The following is an 18,597-nucleotide window of genomic DNA, read 5'->3' as shown; positions in this document are numbered from 1 at the left end:
TGGAACAGCACTGGCTACAGCAATCTATGATATCTAATAGTCAACACAAAAACATGAGCGTTCCCAAAGTCACTTGCAAGCCACTGTTGCACTCAAAACTTTTGGATAAACCCGGACTGATGTTTTAACTGGATGAGCAGAAGCATAGGGATACAATACATCACAATGAGCAAGCAAGAACTGGCTTTCAGAGGACACGATGAAGGCACCAATTCCTCAAATAGAGGTCTTTATGTGGAATTACTTTCTCATATACTTTCTAAGATAGCATGTTATGCAATCGCTTGTCAATAGACACTGTATTCTTGGGTACCTATAACAAGATTCAGAACAACTTGATCTCTTCGGTGTCTCAGGTTTTGCTAGATGCAATAAAAAGGAGTACAGGAAGCCAAGTAGGTAGCTGTAATGGTAAACGCGGCTCAGCTTTCAGGTATGACTGACAGTGGCCCGAACTAACAGTTCTGTGAAAATAATAATACAAATTATTTTAAAAAGACTAAATTCACATTGGGCATCTTACTATGTATTACTATGCATGGCTGATGCTACAAGATTGTTACCTTTATTAAAAATGTGGATGGACTAATCTACCGATTAATCAACTAATGCCCATAGATTAACCAATCAAAAATTGTAGTCGAGTGACAGGCCTAAATATAATACATTCATTGTAAATGTTACATGAATAGACTTAGCAGAGGGTATTTTAGTTGGCTGTAGGACGCCCTTTTTCTTTTGGAAAATAAGATAGACCAAGGAGTAGCAGCGTGGGCAAAGATGGTACAAAAAAAGTAACCAACTCTTTTATTTATAGGTATTTTGGGAGCCGTCTCTCCTCCCAATTCCTGCTGATGGATCGAGATTTTTTGCACATGGCTGATATTTTTATTGTCCCACGTAGTTGAATTATTCATTTCAGGGGGTTCCAACTCCTAAAACCACCCCCTAGGTACACCACTGACTTATGAAGACAGTAGCCAAAACACTTGTCTTACTTGGCTTTCTTTTGATACAGTTTTACCATAAAATTAACATGTTCAGTAACTCAATTACTGAATGTAGTCTGAGCACACTGTATAGACCAGAGCTACCACACTACAGTTTAGCTGGATGTATATTTGCCAAGTCCTGAGAGACATGGCCAATTTATTAGGAACAGTGGACAAAGCCAATTTGTATGGAAAGCAAAAAAATGTTAAACAAAAAATAAAAAAGTTCAGATGTAAAAAATATATATATATGGGTGTGGCGGAGTGTCCCGCCCCTATTTATTATTATTTGTATTTTTGTTTGCGGCGCGGGTAAAAGCGCCGCGTCTTTTATTATTATTTAAAAACCCCGTGAGGATGCATGGCTGATCAGCTACTGATTATTTAAATAGCTGACAGTCATGCATCCTTACCAAACGCGTGCAGACTCTGGCCGGGGGATAATAAGATAATTACCAACTAGTTAATCCCTCGGCCAGAGTATATAAACCTGCAGCTCTCTGCACTTGATGTTGGGGGTGTTGGAGTAGAGAGTACGGGGAGCGGAGCGGAGAGAAGGTATAACATTTAAAAAACAATTGCTAATACGTGCTGGATTATCCAGCACGGCACTTACTTGTTTGTTTATTTATTCGTTTGGCCCTCGTGCCCTTTTGTTTGTATTTTGTTTAAATATTTTGTTTGTTTGTTATTAAAAATGCTTTTGCACTCAGTTTCACCCGCCCATCCACTGTTTGGAGTCAGTTACTTCCTGGTCCGTGACGTCATCCACCACACCACTGCGAGCCAGACTGTCACATATGGTGTCCTGCGTGGGATAAAACAAACGCCTCCAATAGCCGGACCAGGAAAGAAAAGCTCGTTTTTTTGTTCGTTTTTTTTTCAAAGTGTTTTTGTGTGTTTTTTGGGAAAAAAAAAAAAAAAAAAAAAAAATATGGGAAGAAGCGGACGGAGGAAGCAGCAGCTACAGCAGCGTGGGGCCGGTCGCAGGTCCCACTGTAGCTCAACCATGCTGGACGTCTGCCCCACCTGCTTGAAAGGTGAGGAGTGGTGCTTCGCTGTTGGGGAGGTGGGTCACATAGCACCCGACCAACCCCCTCCATGGCAGGAGAAAGAGGAGCCAGAGCGTCCAGTGAGGGAGGACCTGCATCCTCCAAAGAGGACGAATGCACTCTCCTCTGAGGGAGTCTGGGACTGGCTGGTGGAGCCGGGGAGGGATTATGAGGAAGCCCTCCCTGCAGTGATCAACCTCCTGTGGGCAAGAGATGGGGAGCGCTGGGAGGCCTGGGAACAGCAACACCACCCAGCATCCCTCCCAGACATCGCAGCCATGGTGTTCAACTACCTGGCTGCGGATATGGGAGAGACCCTGCTGCTGCCATCTCCAGCACAAAAGGGAGAGGAGCCATCGCTACCGTCTCCACCAGCAGAGGGAGAGGAGCCATCGCTGCCGTCTCCAGCGCCAGAGGGAGAGGAGCCATCGCTGCCGTCTCCAGCGCCAGAGGGAGAGGAGCCATCGCTGCCGTCTCCAGCGCCAGAGGGAGAGGAGCCATCGCTGCCGTCTCCAGCATCAGAGGGAGAGGAGCCATCGCTGCCGTCTCCAGCGCCAGAGGGAGAGGAGCCATCGCTGCCGTCTCCAGCGCCAGAGGGAGAGGAGCCATCGCTGCCGTCTCCAGCGCCAGAGGGAGAGGAGCCATCGCTGCCGTCTCCAGCGCCAGAGGGAGAGGAGCCATCGCTGCCGTCTCCAGCGTCAGAGGGAGAGGAGCCATCGCTACCGTCTCCAGCGTCAGAGGGAGAGGAGCCATCGCTACCGTCTCCAGCATCAGAGGGAGAGGAGCCATCGCTGCCATCTCCAGCATCAGAGGGAGAGGAGCCATCGCTACCGTCTCCAGCATCAGAGGGAGAGGAGCCATCGCTGCCGTCTCCAGCGCCAGAGGGAGAGGAGCCATCGCTGCCGTCTCCAGCGCCAGAGGGAGAGGAGCCATCGCTGCCGTCTCCAGCGCCAGAGGGAGAGGAGCCATCGCTGCCATCTCCAGCATCAGAGGGAGAGGAGCCATCGCTACCGTCTCCAGCATCAGAGGGAGAGGAGCCATCGCTACCGTCTCCACCAGCAGAGGGAGAATGCCTGCTGGTTTCGCCTCCACAGCCTGGGGAGGAGCCCGAACGTCCTACGCCCGAGTGGGAGGAGCCCGAACGTCCTACGCCCGAGTGGGAGGAGCCCGAACGTCCTACGCCCGAGTGGGAGGAGCCCGAACGTCCTACGCCCGAGTGGGAGGAGCCCGAACGTCCTACGCCCGAGTGGGAGGAGCCCGAACGTCCTACGCCCAAGAGGGGGGAGTCGGTGCGTCCACAGCCCAAGAGGGAGGAGTCGGTGCGTCCACAGCCCAAGAGGGAGGAGTCGGTGCGTCCACAGCCCAAAGAGGGGGGAGTCGGTGCGTCCATAGCCCAAGAGGTGGAAGTCTGCGCTTCCACAGCCTTAGGACCCAAGCTGCAGTCCCAAGAGCCAGAAGGGGAGGAGTTACAGGCTCAACCCCCTGAATTTTTCTGGGGGGGAGAAGGGCAGGATGCTGGTGTTCCCCAGCAGCCTCTATTTATGCTGCTGAAGGGAGCACGGCACACACCAGCCCAGCCGCCACAGCAGAGGGAGCCAGCACCGCCACAACCTCCCTCTGAGTGGCCAGCATCCGCCCCATCGCCTCTGCCTCCACCACCACCAGGAGCAGAGCAGCAGGAGCTGCCTCTGTCTCCACCACCACCAGGAGCAGGGCAGCAGGAGCTGCTTCTGTCTCCACCATCACCAGGAGCAGAGCAGCAAGAGCTGCCTCTGCCTCCGCCACCTCCACCAGCAGAGGGTGAATGCCTGCTGGTTCCACATCCACCGTCGTGGGAGGACTGCTTGCCCCTCCCACCTCCACCAGCAGAGGGTGAATGCCTGCTGGTTCCGCCTCCACCGTCGTGGGAGGACTGCTTGCCCCTCCCACCTCCACCAGCAGAGGGTGAATGCCTGCTGGTTCTGCCTCAACCGTCGTGGGAGGACTGCTTGCCCCTCCCACCTCCACCAGCAGAGGGTGAATGCCTGCTGGTTCCACATCCACCGTCGTGGGAGGACTGCTTGCCCCTCCCACCTCCACCAGCAGAGGGTGAATGCCTGCTGGTTCCGCCTCCACCGTCGTGGGAGGACTGCTTGCCCCTCCCACCTCCACCAGCAGAGGGTGAATGCCTGCTGGTTCTGCCTCAACCGTCGTGGGAGGACTGCTTGCCCCTCCCACCTCCACCAGCAGAGGGTGAATACCTGCTGGTTCCGCCTCAGCCGCCGTGGGAGGACTGCTTGCCACTCCCAGCTCCACCAGCAGAGGGTAAATACCTGCTGGTTCCGTCTCAGCCGCTGTGGGAGGACTGCTTTCCCCTCCCACCATCGCCATTGCCTGGGGATGGCTGTTCTGCATCGCCTGGGGCTGCCTTTTGTTCTCCACAGGACACAGGGTACGAGGGAGAAGTGGAGCTCCCGCTGCCGCCTCCATGGCCAGGGGCTCCCCTCCCGAGTTCGCCTTCCGAGGGTCCGCTGCTGCTGCCGTCGCCTTCCGGGGGTCCGCTGCTGCTGCCGTCGCCTTCCGAGGGTCCGCTGCTGCTGCCGTCGCCTGGGGTCGCCAGGGATCCTGCTTCGCCTGGGGTCGTCGAGGGTCCGGCTTTGCCTGGGGTCGCCAGGGATCCTGCTTCGCCTGGGGTCGTCGAGGGTCCGGCTTCACCTGGGGTCGCCAGGGATCCTGCTTCGCCTGGGGTCGCTACACGATGGCCGGAGCTCCATGAAAGGGAGCTGCCAGAAATGAAGAAAGGGGGGGAGGTCAGGAGACCAGCTCCCCCAGCCGCACTTTCGCGGCTGGAGATCATGTGGTCGGAGCCCCACGGAGGGGAACTGCCGGCCATGAAGAAGGGGGGAGAGGTCAGGAGACCAGCTCCCCCAGCCGCACTTTCGCGGCAGGATAGAGTGTGGCGGGAGCCCCGGAAGAGGGAGCTGCCGGCCACGAAGAATGGGGGGGTGCCAGAGATTCCACCATGGCCACCCCCCAGAAGTAACTTGCTTCCCCCTCTTCCGGGACTTTAAGACTGAGGGGGGAGGTGGCCGTTGGGGCCATGTGTGCTGCGCACAAGGGGGGGCATGTGTGGCGGAGTGTCCCGCCCCTATTTATTATTATTTGTATTTTTGTTTGCGGCGCGGGTAAAAGCGCCGCGTCTTTTATTATTATTTAAAAACCCCGTGAGGATGCATGGCTGATCAGCTACTGATTATTTAAATAGCTGACAGTCATGCATCCTTACCAAACGCGTGCAGACTCTGGCCGGGGGATAATAAGATAATTACCAACTAGTTAATCCCTCGGCCAGAGTATATAAACCTGCAGCTCTCTGCACTTGATGTTGGGGGTGTTGGAGTAGAGAGTACGGGGAGCGGAGCGGAGAGAAGGTATAACATTTAAAAAACAATTGCTAATACGTGCTGGATTATCCAGCACGGCACTTACTTGTTTGTTTATTTATTCGTTTGGCCCTCGTGCCCTTTTGTTTGTATTTTGTTTAAATATTTTGTTTGTTTGTTATTAAATACGCTGAGTGCTTTTGCACTCAGTTTCACCCGCCCATCCACTGTTTGGAGTCAGTTACTTCCTGGTCCGTGACGTCATCCACCACACCACTGCGAGCCAGACTGTCACAATGGGAAAGACCTTGTGACAGCCTGGAGAGGCAGCTGACAGGAGTAAAGAGACCCCATTGGGGCTGGCAAGGGTTAGCTACTCTTGTCAGCAGTATCCAGCTCTGTGTTTACAGGATGCTGGAGACACCCGCCAAAGGCTTCAAAGAAATTAAAGAGAAAAATACCCCTAGAGTCTGCGAGAGCGGGGACGGAAGATGACTCAACGTTGGACAACACGGTTAACAACTTAGGAACGGAAACGGATATGAGTATGGAGAGTACTTCACAAAAGACTAGTTCAAGATCTGCAGTTAGCAAAGACATGGAACTCCAGGTTTGTTTCTGCGGCTGGAGCAAGGCGACAACGGTCAGGGGTTTGAAGATTCATCAAGGGAGAACGAAATGCTTGAGGGAGAAGGGACAAGGGCCTGGCATTGATCAGTACTCCTTATGAAGTCAGTCAAGTCAGTCGAATGAAATCCAGCAATTGGAAGCAAACCACAGTTTTCAGGCTATCAGCACCCCTGTCATAGACGTGAGGAGGACTTGCATGGATACAGTTAGTGATGAACCTAATGATCCTTGTGAACCCAGTCAGACAAACCAGCATAAGAGAGAAAAGAACCTCCAGGCACAAGCCTGGAGTTAAATGGCCAAGAACTTGTGAGAAAACTGCGTGGGACACAGTAAACACAGATCTCTGCTTTGCGTTGGAAAGGTTAAGTGGAACAGTTGAAAAGAAGCTGGATAAATTTGGGGACATTGTCTATGCATATGGAAGCGAGAGGTTTGGAGTTGAAAAAGGAAGGGAAAAGTACAAACTATTCCTGGAAAGTCTAGACGGCAGCAGGAGATTGAACCCTTAGTTAGAGAAAGGAGACAGCTGAGGAAGCAATGGAGAAGAGCAGAACAAAGTCAGAAGGAGGGACTCAATCTATTACAAAGGGTCATAAAAGATAAGCTTGCAACATTGCGCAGAGCTGAGCGCCTATGGAAACGCTACATGAGTATGGAGCAGTGCTTTACCAGGCAAACAAAAACTCTGGTGCTTTCAGTTTGGTCTACTGCCGAGGATGCTGTGGCCACTGACTGTGTACGAGGTTTCTTTGACAACAGTAGAGAAGCTGGAAGCTTTAATCAGTTCATACATCAGGAAATGGTTGGGAGTTCCATGCTCCCTCAGCAGAGTGGGACTTTATGGCAAAGGAATACTGCAGCTACCAGTCTCCGCTCTAACCGAGGAGTTTAAGTGCGCCAAGGTCCGACTGGAAATGACATTAGTAGAGTCATGCGACAAATGCGTAAGTGAGGCAGCACCTTTGTTGAAAACTGGAAGAAAGTGGGCGGCAAAGAAAGCTGTGGAGGATGCAAAGGCTGCCCTTCGAATTGGTGATATCATAGGGCAAGTTCAGCATGGAAGAGGGGGTCTTGGTCTCAGTTCAGCTCCTCCTATATGGCACAAGGCAGCCCCAGCTCAAAGGAGGAAGCAGGTAGTCAACGAGGTGCAAAAGCAGGAGGAGAGGATGAGGTGTATAAAGGCCATTTCCCAGGCCAAGCAGGGAGAATGGATGAGATGGGAGAGTGTGGAACAACGCAAGATTGGCTGGCAAGACCTGTGGTCAATGGAACAGAGCAGGATCAGTTTCCTCATCAGGTCAACATATGATGTTCTCCCATCACCACAGAACCTAAACCTCTGGGTAGGAGAGGATCATTCATGTCCTTTGTGTTCATCATCTGCAACATTAAGGCACATTTTGACAGGATGTAAGGTGGCTCTTAGCCAAGGACGGTTTACTTGGCATCATGACCAGGTGCTGCAATGTTTGGCCTTAGCATTGGAAGTAACATGACCAATAAGTTGCCACCTGTTCCATCAAAACATTACACACAAAAGACAACATTCCTCCGCCCAGGAGAGCAACCACCAAGAAAAGGTGTTAAAACCAATCCTCGCCCAGGACAACTGGAAGCTGCTAGAGACTGGAAAATGCTGGCAGATGTTGGTCAACGGCTTATTTTTCCACCTGAGATTGCCACCACTAACCTTCGACCAGATATTGTCTTATGGTTTGGATCAGCACGCCTTGTTCACCTGGTAGATTTAACAGTGCCATGGGAGGATACTGTAGATGAGGCGTATGAGAGGAAGAAACTGCGGTATGCTCAACTAGCCACTGAAGCGGAACAGCGAGGATGCAGAGTCCGGGTTTACCCAGTGGAGGTGGGTTGTCAAGGATTTGTGGCACACTCTACAACCCGGATTCTCAGAGACGTCGTATTCAGTGGCCAAGAGTTGCGTCACACAGTGAAGAACTTATCTGAAGCAGCAGAGAGGAGCAGCAACTGGCTGTGGTTGAGACGGAAAGATTCTGGCTGGGGATCTCAAGCACAATAGAAAGGAAAGCTGATGTACAGGTAAGTAAGCTGGGCTGAGTTGAGTGGGGGACGGAGGGGGATGATGCTGGGACACCAGAATCACCGTCGAGCCCTCTTGAGGTGTCGTGAGCTAGTCGACGAAACACCGAGGATGGAAGGTGCCCACTTGAAGACCCCAGAGATGTACCCTACTTAGCTCAATCCAGACGGTTGTCATGCTGATGCGCTGGGGAGACCGCACTGTGGTTGATCCCCGGAGCCAGCATCGCAGCCGTTGTGTGTGCTGATGCGCTAGGGAGGCAAAATAAACTGATTCCTGGAGCCAGCATTACACTTCAGCCATCAACACCAGGCAGAAGGATATCTACATCATCATATGGAAGGAAACACAAATGGATGGAGACACAGATGGATCACATTAGTTTACTGTAAAGCTACGTCTTAGCTGGTGCTTATCTTGGTGAGACCCGAGTTCATATCAGCATGAAGTTTTAACATCTACTCTCGTGTAATGGAAATCATATATATATATATATATATATATATATATATATATATATATATATATATATATATATACAGTACTGTGCAAAAGTTTTAGGCAGGTGTGAAAAAATGCTGTAAAGTAAGAATGCTTTCAAAAATAGACATGTTAATAGATTATATTTATCAATTAACTAAATGCAAAGTGAGTGAACAGAAGAAAAATCTAAATCAAATCCATATTTGGTGTGACCACCCTTTGCCTTCAAAACAGCATCAATTCTTCTAGGTACACTTGCACAAAGTCAGCGATTTTGTAGGCATATAGTCAGGTGTATGATTAAACAATTATACCAAACAGGTGCTAATGATCATAAATTCAATATGTAGGTTGAAACACAATCATTAACTGAAACAGAAACAGCTGTGTAGGAGGAATAAAACTGGGTGAGGAAGAGCCAAACTCAGCTAACAAGGTGAGGTTGCTGAAGAGAGTTTACTGTCAAAAGTCATACACCATGGCAAGACTGAGCACAGCAACAAGACACAAGGTAGTTATACTGCATCAGCAAGGTCTCTCCCAGGCAGAAATATCAAGGCAGACAGGGGTTTCCAGATGTGCTGTCCAAGCTCTTTTGAAGAAGCACAAAGAAACGGGCAACGTTGAGGACCGTAGACGCAGTGGTCGGCCAAGGAAACTTACTGCAGCAGATGAAAGACACATCATGCTTACTTCCCTTCGCAATTGGAAGATGTCCAGCAGTGCCATCAGCTCAGAATTGGCAGAAAACAGTGGGACCCTGGTACACCCATCTACTGTCCGGAGAAGTCTGGTCAGAAGTGGCCTTCATGGAAGACTTGCAGCCAAAAAGCCATACCTCCGACGTGGAAACAAGGCCAAGCGACTCAACTATGCACGAAAACACAGGAACTGGGGTGCAGAAAAATGGCAGCAGGTGCTCTGGACTGATGAGTCAAAATTTGAAATATTTGGCTGTAGCAGAAGGCAGTTTGTTCGCCTAAGGTTGGAGAGCGGTACACGAATGAGTGTCTGCAGGCAACAGTGAAGCATGGTGGAGGTTCCTTGCAAGTTTGGGGCTGCATTTCTGCAAATGGAGTTGGGGATTTGGTCAGAATTAATGGTCTCCTCAATGCTGAGAAGTACAGGCAGATACTTATTCATCATGCAATACCATCAGGGAGGCATCTGATTGGCCCCAAATGTATTCTGCAGCATGACAACGACCCCAAACATACAGCGAAAGTCATTAAGAACTATCTTCAGCGTAAAGAAGAACAAGGAGTCCTGGAAGTGATGGTATGGCCCCCACAGAGCCCTGATCTCAACATCATCGAGTCTGTCTGGGATTACATGAAGAGAGAAAAGCAACTGAGGCTGCCTAAATCCACAGAAGAACTGTGGTTAGTTCTCCAAGATGTTTGGGCCAACCTACCTGCCGAGTTCCTTCAAAGACTGTGTGCAAGTGTACCTAGAAGAATTGATGCTGTTTTGAAGGCAAAGGGTGGTCACCAAATATTGATTGGATGTAGATTTTTCTTCTGTTCACTCACAGTACTGTGTATATATATATATATATATATATATATATATATATATATATATATATATATATATATATATGCTGTACATTTTTTGCTTTGCTCCGTTTAATATGTGAGTATTTATATATTGGTGATATGGAGAGGGCCTGGATAAAGACAACTAAAGAAATGAAAATGATGGGAAATCGTGTTATGCTCCACTCTGCTGACCAAAACCCCATCTATATCGTCAGCACTACCAAATCACCGTGCTGCAAGTAGCTTAGAACACCGCGGAATGACATCGCGTTACCTTTCACCTAGTTCCTGTATAGCCGCAGTAGGGTTACTTTCGGTCATCATCAGCATCTCAAAGCACAATACCTCCGAGCTGGTTTGTTACGGTAATTAACTGAGCCTCACTCGCACACACACACAACAGATTGACGCATTGGCCTACTGACCGCCATACTTATGCTATAAATAATATATAGAGACGTAGACATGATAACTAAAGCTCAGCGACATACTTGACACGATTTCTGCACAGCGTCTTCTGAGACAAAGCGGGGTTTTCTGCCCAGTCTTTGTTTGGGGTTACTGTCGGTCAAACAGCTCTGCTTCAGGCTCCGCAGCAGTAGGTTGGTTGGTGCCGTGTGTAGCACAGAAAAGAAAAAAAAAAAAAAACTTAAAAACTCAATTGTTACATCAAAAAATAAAAGATTGTTGTTCAAAATCAGTTATTTTTATATTAATATACATTATGAGGACGATCGCCTTCGTTTTTCTGTGTAGCTATTTTCAGCTGTCGAACTGTGGGGTTACCTCGGTTTATTTACCCAGCTTTAATTAATTTCAGTAGATGCTATTATAGCTAGTCAAGTGGCTTTTCAATTACATACATGTCAAAACATGTCCAAAGGGAGGGCGCGTGATGATGAACTACATTTTTACATACCAAGTTGTCTTACACCAAAATAAAAAATGTAACTGAAAGTGAAACAAATATAAAAACGTAGTGTTCCGCATAAATGTCTAAAGCAGTTTTTCAATAGCCTAGGCGCAGCTTCTAGAGCAGACTTTTCAGATATTGAACACATAGGCATATATCCAAACGTCATTTTTTTCATGACAAATAACTTTAAAGTATTAATTTGTTTTCTGTCTCTAAATACAGTATTTGGCAATGGATGCGAAATGTGGTATTGAAAGGGATATAAAATGGGTACAAATGCATTTTTATTTCGTATATGGTACAGAAAACAAAAATTCTGCCAAATAGGTTAAAACAAAACAAAACAAAACAAAAAAAGATTCGACAGATTAAATGCTCCATATTAAAACTCAAGGCCTGTCTATTAGATATTCCCGTCCAGTTGTTCCACGTAATACAATAAAATATATCCCCTAACCTCAAAGATGTGTTTGTTTTTTTTTTTTAAAGTGGAGAAAAACATTTTATTTACTGCAGCACAAAAGTCATTTTTTTTTCTCAGTTGGAAACAAAAGCTTCGCAAGCTACCCTTAAAATAGTTATTTGCGCTGAAGATCCACACCGCAAAAGAGATAAATAATAAAACCACATGTCCCACAATGCAACTCGGTAGCTTAAAAGTCTTCAGAAATTTAAAAGGGCAATGTACATCGGTGATTCCCGAATACGTGCTTGCTTTTTCTCAAACGACGTGGCAGCACTGGTGAGGAATTGTGTTTTTAGTTCTAGCAAATGTCTGGTATTTGGTATTATACAAGTTGAACTGTAAAAAAGGTACCATGAAATACACCAATTTGCTAGATTTTAAGCGTCTGTATTCATATAACAACGTAATGTGTTAAGACTTGCATGTAGTGTAATGTACAGGGGTAGGACAGAGGAAACACCTGCGTTATGTATGCTGTACCTTTGTGTTGCTCACACGACTGGACACAGATGCATTCATTGCTAAGTTAAGGTGAAACTCATGTGAGCAATTTAGGCATTTCATACAATATGTGTTGCAAACATTGTTGTTTTGAAGCAAAGGTAAAAAGCTATTTTTTTCTGAGTGAAATAACACAATATTAACAGTATAGAACTTTTCTGAGTGATACAGCTGGTTTCACACACCCAGTACTGTACATGCATAGTGTGCATGATTTGTACAGTGGAGCTAATCAGCTCGCACCTCCATTGCATGTGCATTCAAAGGGAGGCCATTCCTTTAATAAGCTTTGTTAGAGTTTCATTGTTTTCAGTATACTCTATCTCTGGCCAGGTAATCAATACAAATTGCCTGACTGCATCAAAATCATCAATTGTATCCAACAGATTAAATTGCATTCTCATATAAAGAACTTGTCAAATCCCTTCCAAATTGTAATATTTATTTTGAAGCTATAACCATCCCAAATGATGAGGCTTGTTGTTCAAAATCATTTCTATTCAAGTTAGTTAGAGATTGACTGTTCATTAACATATAACTGAACTTCAATAAATGGGTAATTGCATATCAATAAAATCTATGCCATGCAAAAACAAACAAAGTCTGACCAATTAAACATTTACACCAGCTAAGATATTTTTATTGCATTACCAATCTAAAGGCACCCAACTTTACTTGGGTGATTTACAATGGCTTTTGCACTTGAGGAGGGTACATTCCTTACATGTCTCTGGTTATAAAATGCACAGCTTGACAGCAACGAAACCCTGTCTGCATTAGAGATTACATTGACCATGAGATTTTAAAAATAACCAAGGAATGTAACTTTTTATCTTCCATGGTTGATTTTTTGCAAAACAAAAAGAAATAACTCTGCAGCAGCTGGGCACACTTAATGACATTTATTTTCTCACTTTTAGTTTGAAATTAGAACAGCTTTTAGAGCTTTTGCTTTTGCTATTTGATGGTATTTGTAATCATTTTAAGCAGTTCTGGATTTAGTTCCACTATTGAGTTATTGAGTATGCATTTTGTCTCAGTCTGCATTTCTCTAGTTTTGAGCGCTGTGTTCCACGGTCCATTTCAATGTGGCAATGTGACCTTTGCACTCCACCGACCCCATTGCTTCTGTCTATATTATACAGTAAATGTAGAGTAGATAAGGCTTACAGAGTTGAACAGTCACATTACATTGTGGTACGATTTAAAAGACTATCTCAAAGCAAGGTAAAGGCAGATTTAGAGAAACATGATCATTACTAACCATTGGAGCAACAGAACCACATCATACAATTGTATAGGAAATATATATTTTTAAATGAAATTTGCTACTTGCTTTGCTCTGAGGGTTCAAAATATCATAAAATTATGGAATCCCTAATACCCTAATGTTGAATCTAGAACTGTTTGGGTTTAGCCTCTTATATAGAGCCGCTGCTAAGATACAACTAAAGCCCTCCGCACACAGCCCGACTCAAGCCGTCCCGACTCATCTCATCTCATCTCAACTGGCCATACAGAGTCTGGATGAATCGTAGCAGTGTGTGTGCCCTTAAAACCAAGATTTAAAAAATGCAGATTTCAGTCAGGATGTTTTCAGATTTGAAGATTGAACATGTTGAATCTTTTTCAGATGGAGTTTCGTTCAGATGTGACCAGTCTGTCTGTGTGCGGTTGTTGCCGACCAAGACTGACTGAGATCGATTAGTCATAAGGGTGTCATCCAATGGTGAAGCAGGTTTAAGTGACGTAACTTGTCAAGTAATTTGTCATACAATATGGCGTATTATTGACAGCTTTAATTCCACAGGTAAAAATACATTAGTCTTGAATTGCTCTGAGTGTCCAGAATTCAAAAATACCAGATATGTGCACATTTGAATAGTTTTTTAAGCGTTTACTAATATCAATTTACCTTTTTATTATCAATCTACTGGCAGCCTATATTTTCTTACTGCACTTAAAAAGAAGTAACCAGTGCGTTGATCTCCAATAGGTCACAAATCACAAGCCCCTAGATCCACACACTCAGAAAAAAAAAACCCGCCAAAGTCAAATAAAAATCAACAGGTTGGATTTTATTTACCACAGGCTAAAGTGTAGTAGACAAACTATACAAAAAGTCAAACACTGCCTGAAACGTTTGCACGGTGTAAATGGTCAATTAATTAATAGGCTAAGCGCTTCTTTTGGTTGCCTCGCGGCGCTGTCTCTGCCGTCTAATCAGCATACGATGCCATGCATAATATGAGGGTCGCTATGTTGGGCTAAGTTAATACAAAAATGTGTACAGGGCAGTATTAATTACATTTGCATACCAGGATCTAGTTCCGTCTAATTCAGTCTTAGCAGTGTGCGACACCCAGTCGAGAAAAACTCAATTGTTACATCAAACCAAAACTGAGCACAACTGATCGCAGAACTGACGAGCACAACTGACGGCTTGAGTGGGTTGTGTGCGGCGGGCTTAAGGTGCACTCACTGCTGCAAGGGAGCACATATTCCTGGTACTGCAATATTTTGCAATTCTTTGGATCACCATAGAATGAAATAGCAAGAACATAAAATTGTATTTCTATTTTTTTTTTTTTGTTCAACCCCTATATATCTGCCTCTGTAGCACCACACCATTGGGACGTGGACAGTCATAAGGTTCATATTTTATGAAGCTGTACTGAAAGAAAAATGATTCTCTTATCATGTTGCCAGCTTGGCTTTTATTACATCAGCAGAAACAGTATCAGGTTCCATTAGCAATATGAGGCAATGTCTTGATGACGTGGAAAATGTGTTCACTCAGTCCAAAGTCTGGGTTAAGAGCTGTCTCTTCCCATTTGTTTTTTATTTAAGAACATAAGAACATAAGAAAGTTTACAAACGAGAGGAGGCCATTCAGCCCATCTTGGTTGTTAGTAGCTTATTGATCCCAGAGTCTCATCAAGCAGCTTCTTGAAGGATCCCAGGGTGTCAGCTTCAACAACATTACCAGGGAGTTGGTTACATACCCTCACAATTCTTTGTGTAAAAAAGTGCCTCCTATTTTCTGTTCTGAATGCCCCTTTATCTAATCTCCATTTGTGACCCCTGGTCCTTGTTTCTTTTTTCAGGTCAAGAAAGTCCCCTTGGTCGACATTGTCTATACCTTTTAGGATTTTGAATGCTTGAATCAGATCACCGCATAGTCTTCTTTGTTCAAGGCTGAATAGATTCAATTCTTTTAGCCTGTCTGCATACGAAATGCCTTTTAAACCCGGGATAATTCTGGTTGCGCTTCTTTGCACTCTTTCTAGAGCAGCAATATCCTTTTTGTAACGAGGTGACCAGAACTGAACACAATATTCTGGTGAGGTCTTACTAATGCATTGTAAAGTTTTAACATTACTTCCCTTGATTTGAGAACCTGGTAATTAACAGAATATTTATGATGTGATTGTTAGGATTGCCAATCGCAGCAGATTTTTGATTTTGGTGTCCATAAAATGTGACAAATGCCACATATCCATCTGCACCATGAAACCAGTGTGTAAACTCAATTTAATCTCATTCCAATGTCAAACTGAGGCTGTACTCTACAATCAGCCATACATTACATACCTGTATGGGTCATGTTTAATTGCTATTTATAAATGCATTCCTACCACCCTCCCAACGTTTCCGTGACAGTACAATATATTCACAGCCTTCATGTTGAGCCGCATATTTTATATCTGCAGTCAGAGATTGAAGTGCTGTCACTCATGTGTACGCTTATTAGGTAACTTCCACCATCACAGAGAGTTGGAGAGATCTGTCAGCCTGCAATCATAACGAGGAAATGGACGAGTCTGATTTCAAATCACTTTGTAGTCAATCACAGTGGTAGATAGAAACTTAGCTGTACCCACAACATTGTCATCTGAGCTCGCCTCAAGTCAGCCCTGGAAGAACTACTCTCATGAGCTGCCAGATATTGCTGTAACAGGAATGTTTCAAGAATGCTTGTTAATATAGTGTTCATGATGCACCATGAGATCCTCCTCATGTAGCTCTGAGTGCACCTCACTCCTAAGCTGGAAACTCACCACCATTCAATCCTAGGATTCTCTCAAGCTGGACCACTATCATCTGTGATCTAATGTATCAACCATAGGTTAGATAATCTAAAACTCTAAACACAAATATGAACTTTGGGCTTTTATCAGTGCCATATAGTAGGGCTAAGTTGGTCAAGTCCAACAAGCCTATTTCACTTGTGACTTGAGCTAGATTTGAACCAGGACTCCAGAGGTTAAAGGGTAGAGAATGAACCTACTGTGAAACCTAGCCCCTCCTCCCAGGCCCATGCATGTAATTTGATACCTTGCCAAGTTGTCCCTTATTTTTAGACCTCAGAATTACAATATTAGGTCAGATATTTGTTGTCAGGTTCCAAACTTCCCTCATAATTTAAACCCTGCCCTGAAAGGGATGGTGGTTGATATACAACACCAACAAATGAGTTTGGAAAATAGTTTTTCTTTCTCATTAAAACATTTTAAAAAAGGATAATCTAATAAGCATTCAGTTGGTCAAGAGCCACATCAAACTGCATGTACAGTAATCATTCAGTTGGCTAGATTTAGTGTTCAAGTATTCTTAAGCCCCTTACACACTGGCATGCTCTACCCGGGTCAGAATCATTCCGGTGTCATGCGGGTCGGCTACGCAATTTCACACTGCTTTTGATAAAGCAGGGTTGACCTGGGTGACAGACGCAAGTACACAATGCGCGTATCAATGCCCCGGAAGCAACTTGTTAGAGGTAATTTCATCCAAGCTTCTCTGGATTGAACTGTTGACCCAAATGTTGATTAAAGCAAATGTCTCTTCATCCCTGTTGCAATCTGACTCATGCTATGTCTCAGTCAACACAAATATGGCTAAACAGAATAAAGAGAAATGTTCCTTGCGGAAGTGAAACCTTCATGCAGGCATGGCTGTTTGTTATTGCTCAACCTGGGTCAAAGCATGTCTACCCATATCCTGAGGTGGGTCGCTGGGACCCGGGTCAACCCAGGTACGTGGTTTCACAGTATGAGGAATTGTGACCCAGGTAAGAGTGCCAGTGTGAAAGGGGCTTCAGTCACTTATGCATTATAAACAAATTTGGTATGCTATAATACAAGTAGTAAATGTAAGCAAACTGTGTAGTTATAAAACAAAAAGATTTACCAAAGAAAAAGGCAACTGTTGCTCCTACAAGAAAATAAACATACAATAAATACAAATTATCTCATTGACCCTCTTTACAAATATAGAAATATAATGCAATCAAATAGTTCAAAGGGTCTTGTTTTACCTGGGATGGTTTTGGATGGGACCTGGCTCTTAATCAAATTCAAAATGGCACTTATACACTGATAGGCCACCTGGCCTTTTCTTCATTTCATCAATGAAAGTTGCCCTCTTCCAGGTCAACTCCACCTTTGGGGGAATGGTGTTATCCAACATCATCTCTGGCTTCTTGACAATAAAGGTACACACTGTTGCATCCTTGTGCATCATGCTCATCACAATAACATTCTCACTTTTTTTGGACATTATGAAACAGCTACTGTGGTTTCTGTTAAAGCAAATATGGTTCTGTCACACAGGGGCTCCTGAGTGGCACATCTGGTAAAGGCACTCCGCCTGGAGTGCAAGATGCGCCCTATAGCTTGGAGATCGTCAGTGCAAATCCAAGCTGTGCCACTGCTGACCGTGACGGAAATTCCCAGGGGGGCAGCGAACAGTTGGCCAAGCACTGCCCGGGTGGGGTAGGGGTTAGGTCGGCTGGGGAGTCCTTGGCTCACCACACACCAGTGACCCCTGTAGCTGGCCGGGTGCCAATTGAACAGAACTGCATGGTGGTCCGACGCTGTAGGTCCTGAATATGACTGCACGCCAGGCTTGCAGAACGAAAAAAAAAGCAGACTGCTGATGTCGTTTCGGAGGACACAAGTGCTCGTCTTCCTCTCTCCCAAGTTAGTTCAGGGTTTGCAGCAGTGAGCAAGGTTGAATAATAATTGGATGTTCCAAAATTGGGAGAAAATTGGAAAATGAATAAAAATAATTGGTTAAAAAAAAAGAAGTTGCCACACATGATATTTTGACCTTGGAGTCCTTGAGTCGGCATATCCAGCACTACTTGCATCCCTTTATTTCTTTCAGTTGCTTCTCCAGGCAGTGTTCCTGTGTATACTTGCATATTCCATGATTAGCTGGATTTAGCATCACAGGTTGCCCATATTTTTATGTCATATTAAGAGGACTTGTTAGGCATATACTGTCAAAAGGGACAGAATCCTCTGAAGGGACACAATGTTCATCCACTGTAAAATTTGCAAAGGAGAAGCAGTTGTTTCTCCTTTGGATCTGTACACACACCCCAGCTAACAAAAGTAACCCAATGTACAATGTATACATGCATACATTTGCACCAAGTACATGTTTGCCTTCCAAGTTGGTTATTTTCAGTATTATATTACTGATTGCTGGTGGTGTGAAAAGATCAGCAAGGAAAACAGCAGGAACCATTTTGATGACATTGGAATTTGACAGTCAACCCAGATGCATATGTGGAGATGCTGCT

The sequence above is a fragment of the Acipenser ruthenus genome, chromosome 1 (assembly GCF_902713425.1).
Source record: "Acipenser ruthenus chromosome 1, fAciRut3.2 maternal haplotype, whole genome shotgun sequence".
Classification (NCBI taxonomy): domain Eukaryota; kingdom Metazoa; phylum Chordata; class Actinopteri; order Acipenseriformes; family Acipenseridae; genus Acipenser; species Acipenser ruthenus.
This window is presented reverse-complemented; position numbering follows the sequence as displayed.